This window comes from Triticum aestivum, chromosome 2B, assembly GCF_018294505.1.
Source record: "Triticum aestivum cultivar Chinese Spring chromosome 2B, IWGSC CS RefSeq v2.1, whole genome shotgun sequence".
NCBI classification, from domain to species: domain Eukaryota; kingdom Viridiplantae; phylum Streptophyta; class Magnoliopsida; order Poales; family Poaceae; genus Triticum; species Triticum aestivum.
This window is the reverse complement of record NC_057798.1, coordinates 43,431,028-43,437,453: the sequence shown is the minus strand read 5'-3', so window position 1 is coordinate 43,437,453 and position 6,426 is coordinate 43,431,028. Positions and strand designations below refer to the sequence as shown.

Here is a 6,426-nt window from a genome sequence, read left to right as displayed (position 1 = left end):
TCAATGGATGCTCGTGTGATAGAAAAATTAGTAGATCGTATATATATGTTCCAATTACCCTTTACTTGCTAGTTTGTACTCAATTTTTGCCTTGTTTTACTTTCTAATATGGTGCTACAAATTCACAGGTACTTAATTATTGTTGATCATATATGGGACGAATCAGCTTGGAATTATATAAAGACTGTACTAGTTGAGAACAACTGCAGTAGCAGAGTAATCACAACAACACGTACTGCTGGTGTTGCTGCATCATGCAGTTCTTCCATCGACGGTAACATTTATAAACTAAATCCTCTTGGTCATGATGATTCGAAGAAGTTGTTCTATGAAAGAATATTTGGGAGTAAAGATGGTTCTCATGTGGAACTGAGAGAAATATCTGAGAAAATCATAAGAAAGTGTGATGGTGTACCATTAGCTCTCATCACTATTGCCAGCCTATTGTCTCACAAATCAATGAACATACATGAATGGGACACTGTCAACAAATCAATCTGTTCTGGACTTGAGAAATTCCCCAATATGGAGGACATGCGTCAGATATTGTCTATTACTTATTATGATTTGCCGTCCCATCTAAAACCCTGCTTTCTATACCTAAGTGTTTATCCGGAGGATTATACAATATTGAGTGATCACTTGGTACGAAGATGGATATCCGAAGGCTTTGTCCATGGAAGTGATGTGGATACCTTATATAAAGTTTGGTTTGGTTACTTCAGTGATCTTATTAACCGAAGCCTAATTCAACCACAACATGTAGATTCTCGTGGCAATGTAGGGGCTTGTCGTGTACATGGTATGGTCCTTGATTTGATCACATCCTTGTCAGTTGAAGAAAATTTTGTCACTACATTAGATAGCCATCAACCTAGTGATCTTTCAAAGAAGATACATCGATTATCCATCCAAAACAATCAAGAACATCACACCATGTCACTTTCTATGGTGAGCTTATCCCACGTGAGATCATTTATCATCTTTCCTAGTGCTACAAAATTGATGCCGCCTCTTTCAAGATTTCAAGTTCTGCGAGTGTTGGATCTAGAAGGTTGCCGTGACTTGGAGAATCATCATATTCATGGTGTTTGGAATTTATTTCATTTGAGGTATCTAGGACTAAGGGATACAAATATTACCAAAATCCTGAAAGGAGTAGGGAATCTGTATTCTTTGCAAACATTGGATTTGAGTCAAAGTGGCATAACTGATCTGCCATCAACCATTGTTCAGTTAAGGAAACTTGTGTGCCTATACATTGAAACATCGGTAAAGCTACCAGATGAGATTGGAGCCATGAAATCTCTATAGGTTCTGTCTACGGTCGGTGTGAGTAACTCGCCAAACTTCTCAAAGGAACTAGGTTATCTTACGGATACGAGGGTTCTTAAAATTTCGCTATCTGGAACATGGGACAAGAATTATGAGAAACATTTGTTATGTTCTTTGTGCAAGTTGAAAAAAATCAAGGAAATAATCATTCAATCTTCTGGAGTTCCCACAAAATTCATTATGGATTTAGGATGGACCCCTCACAACCTTCGATATTTTTTCGGCAACATACCTAGATTACCGGAATGGATGAACTCCTCACTCTCAGAACTGTCCACTTTAATCATCACACTAGACAAAATCCATCAGGAAGACCTTGGCACTCTCGGCAACATCCCATTTCTGCATTATCTCTGTGTTACTATGCACAAAATCAAAAAGGCAAAAGAAAGGTTGATTATCGGTACTGATCATGCAAACTTTAAGTGCCTATCTGAGTTTCACATGCACAATGATTCATTGGGGATCATGTTTGTAGAAGGAGCCATGCGAAGGCTCCAAACCCTCGAGGTTACATTTCAGGTTCGCGAGGCGAAGGATGAATACAATAATTTTGAGGTCGGCTTGGAGAACCTCCATTCTATTAAGCTGGTCACAATTCGAATGCATTGTTCTGGTTCCAGGCTCGTTGAGGTGGAGGAAGCTGATGCTGCTATGAGGAAGACATCCTATGTGAATCCCAAACATCCGAGGGTTGACGTGATTAGATATTATGAAGATGAAATGATAGAGGATGAGGAGAAATCTCAACTCGATGAGGAAGCATTCAAAGAACAAGAGGTATTAATTATTGTCTTCTTTAGTCGCACTAAAATAAAAAGTACATGATCCAAGTTAGTGTTCCATTTTGTTACTTATTCCTAAAATGTTCCCTTTTCATCACCTTTTGGTGACTACCTAGCAAATTGGCACATGTAATGTGATTTTTCACATGTGAACTCTATATCCATCAATACATTGTTGCGTCTGATCGATTTTCAATCAGCTATTATTATTACCCCTATTATAATTTGTTCTTTTTTAGGGTGAAAAGATTTATACATTGCTCAGGCTAGCAGCCTGCTCATTACAATACAGTTCATAGAGACTATCTGGACACAAGCCATTCACAATAAGTTTATTTATAGAGTTTATCCAACTTCGAGAAAACACAAACACAGACACGCACATGCACGTAAACACACAAACTTTTTTTGAGTAACAATCTGCTAATAGAACAGTTGCTGACTTAAGGAATATAACATTCTTATAACTTTTCTTGTGGGTAGATAAACTCAATGTTTTTTTATCATAAACAAGATGATTATTGTGAAACTGAGGTTGTTAGATCACCCTTGATGATCACATGTCATTCGACCATACTTGACAATCACACGATTTAAGACAAGATGAGCGCGTTGCGCGATAACTGAAGAACATGATCAATAAAAACACTATGTTTACGTTGACAAGTTCGGGAGCTTTTTCTTCGTTATGGTGTTGCCTTGTATAAAAACAAACAAATGAGCTACTCAACTCCTGGTTCTCTCTGCGTGTACTTCTTTATAAATCTCTCCCTGAAGAAGATTGTTTATCTTAATTAGCTCACAAGCAATCTTGCTTCACAAGATTACTTGACTTGTTAACGAGCTTACTTTACTTCTTGTCAAGCCTGCCTTATCTTGACAAGATTACTTGACCTCTAGGCTGAGAGGAAGCATTCATGGCAAGCTGACTTGCTTCTACATGGCAAGCTTGCTTAGCCTTCAAGCATATGCTTCAACGAGAAGCTAACTTGTCTTGCAATTTGGATTGCTTGTTGAGCCAAATGTCTGCTTGCATGAGCCATATGTCAATATCTCGGTAGTCTTCTCGCCAAAAAAATAATATCTCGGTAGTCGCCACCCAACCATAGTTGTTTCATAATAACAATACTTAATAGTAGTTATCGAGAGATCAGGTGTAATACTATATCAATGGATATAGAGTTCATACTTCATAGTACTCTCCTAGTTTGAGAAAAATAAGCAGTCATACCAACTTGGAGTAGAAGAGCAAGGCCCCTCAAGTTTGAAGGATATGGTCAAATCTCCCCTTAATTCACCCTTCGCACATCTACCCTATCACATTTTTTGAACTTTGATAGTGCCAATTTTATTGGCACACTCCATGAGCAAGTGATATAGTTGTTGTGATTGTAAATGAAATAGTCCTGACTACGAAAAGTAATAAGAAACATAAGATGTCAAAGGACACATTAAGTTAAGAAATCAAAGCTTATTATTTATGTTAATATTTTTCCCCGATGTAGTATACTTGATAAAAAAATATTGAACTACTCCCTCTGTAAATTAATACAAGATCTTATATTAGTTTACATATGGACTATTTATTTGTATCCTAAGCTTGTGACTGATCAATACCATGTCACTTGTTATATGTGAAAGGTTTATATTATTATTATTATTATTGCCCCTTCTCTTGAATGCAGATCATTCTTGAGAAGATTGGACCTTGGGGAGGAAATACATGGAGAAAACGCGACATAAAAGTGGCACCACGTTATCTAAGAAGTGTGAGAATTTGCTGTGGTGATGTTATAAATGCGTTTGCATTTTCTTACCTGGACATAATTGAGAATCTGCATGAGACACCTCTTGGGGGTGGTGTTGGTGGGACCATCCACACGGTGAGTAATGAACTTCTCATGCACTGTGCAAGACCTTATTAAGACAAACTAGATTAAATGTACTCTCCAAAAGGTGCGACACAGGAATATCATTTTTATACAAAAATTTCAATAATAAAATTAATAGAGTGTTAGTAACATAGTGGATTGAACATCAAAAAAGTTATTGTAGATAAATTTAAAAATTCAGAAATACAAATATTAGATGTATGGTTCATATAATTAAGAATGGGAAGTGGTTTTTTATATACAAAACAGGAACGGATAATTTAAACAGATTGAACTGCCAAACATATAAAAAATAAACTGAGTACCCAAATTCCAAATATTAACTGAGCTATTCTAAGTATTTACATATGTGAGCAGTTTTCCATTAGCCAAAAAATTTCCCAATAAACATTTGAAGCTAGATATTACCACTGATTTTGCAGATTCTAGTAGAACCCTCGGAGTTTGTGATTGAACTTTCAGGGACTTTTGGTCCATATGGTCAATTTCCGAGCATCATAAAGTCACTTATGCTTGTGGCCAACTTACGTACCTATGGGTCTTTTGGGAAGCTACATGGAACTCGTTTCCACTCTCGAGTGAAGAAAAATGACAGTATTGTTGGCTTCTTTGGGTGCTTAGAGCAACTCTAGCAGACCCCGCATTCGCCCCCGACCAGCAAAATAACCGCCAAAATGCGGGTACGGGCCGGAAAGTCTGCCCGACCAGACCCCGCATCCCGCCCCGGCCCGCAAAAATATTTAGGGGGCGCGGCAAATTTCCGGCCCCAACCCGGGAAAACGTGGGGTTCCCCCTCGCGGCTGCGGTGCCCTGCATCACAGAGAAGCAGTTGGCGGGAGGGACATTTCAGCCCGCACTCTTTTCCCCCTTCCTTCCGCCGCCGCCCGCCCTTGCTTCCGCCCGCCATCCGCCGGCGATTCCGGCCATATCTGCGGGCGGAATCGCTCCGCTGGGCCGCCCCACACCCTCCCGCGCCGAGCCGCTGCACCGCCCCTCCAGATCCGATGAGAAGAGCCGCCCCCCCCCAGTCGCCACCGCCGCTGGGATCGACCACCGCCGAGCGCACCACCCTCGTCGCCGCCCCCGGATCACTCGCCACCGGTTAGTCTCTTTTTTGTGTTTTTCGCGAGCTGTGTAGTAGATTGACGCGCCGGCGTGCGTGTGTGTAGATGGAGTTGACCCCGTGCGAGAAGTTCTTGCTATCCGATTCGTCCGATTCGGACGACTCGGATGTGGAGACCATGCTTGCGACCTTTCGGCAGCAAACATTGGTCATGGCGCTTGCCGTGAAGGAGCATGAAGACGAGTACCGAAAGAGGAGGCGAGGATCTACTGTCGGACGTGTCACGCCCTCGATGCGGCTATATCTCCCACGTGTCGAAGTACGACTTAGAGGCATAACCGCATTGAAAGCAATGTCGCAAGTGAGGTAATCTTCACACAACCCATGTAATACATAAGGGAAAAAGATACATAGTTGGCTTACAGTCGCCACTTCACACAATACAAAAATAAACATCCCTCATCCAGGTTACACTCAAGGTCCGACTACGGAACCAAAATAAAAGAAGACTACCCCAAAAGCTACACAGATCCCCGATAGTCCCGACTGGGCACCTATACTGATCATCTGGAAATGAAACATAGTAACGACCAAGGGCCTCATCAAACTCCCACTTCAGCTCAGTTGCGCCATCTGCGCTGGTATCCTCGGCACCTGCATCTGTTTTGGTAGAATCTGTGAGCCACGAGGACTCAGCAATCTCACACCCGCGAGATCAAGACTATTTAAGCTCATAGGTAGGAAAAGGGGTAATATGGTGGAGCTGCGGCAAGCACTAAGCATATATGGTGGCTAACATACGCAAGTGAGAGCGAGAAGAAAAGCAACACATCGGTCGAGAAGCTAGTAGTGATCAAGAAGCGATCCTGAAACTACTTACGTCAAGCATAACTCAAACCGTGTTCACTTCCCGGACTCCGCCGAGAAGAGACCATCATGGCTACACACACGGTTCATGCATTTTAATGAAGTCAAGTGTCAAGTTATCTACAATCGGACATTAACAAATTCCCATCTGCCTCATAACCGCGGGCACGGCTTTCAAAAGATAAAATACCCTGCAGGGGTGTCCCAACTTAGCCCATCATAAGCTCTCACGGTCAACGAAGGATAAACCTTCTCCCGGGAAGACCCGTTCAGTCTCGGAATCCCGGTTCGCAAGACATTTCGGCAATGGTAAAACAAGACCAGCAAGACCACCCGACTGTGCCGACAAATCCCGATAGGAGCTGCACATATCTCGTTCTCAGGGCACACCGGATGAGATAGGCTACGAGTAAAACCAACCCTCAAGTTTCCCCAAGGTGGCCCCGCAGGCGGCTCGGTTCGGACCAACACTCGAAGGAGCACT

General features: G+C 41.9%; 1 pseudogene; it reads left to right on the top strand.

The window, feature by feature from the left end:
* The window catches only part of LOC123040283 (uncharacterized), a 13,111-nt pseudogene that overhangs the window by 1,488 nt on the left and 5,197 nt on the right, over positions 1-6,426 (top strand).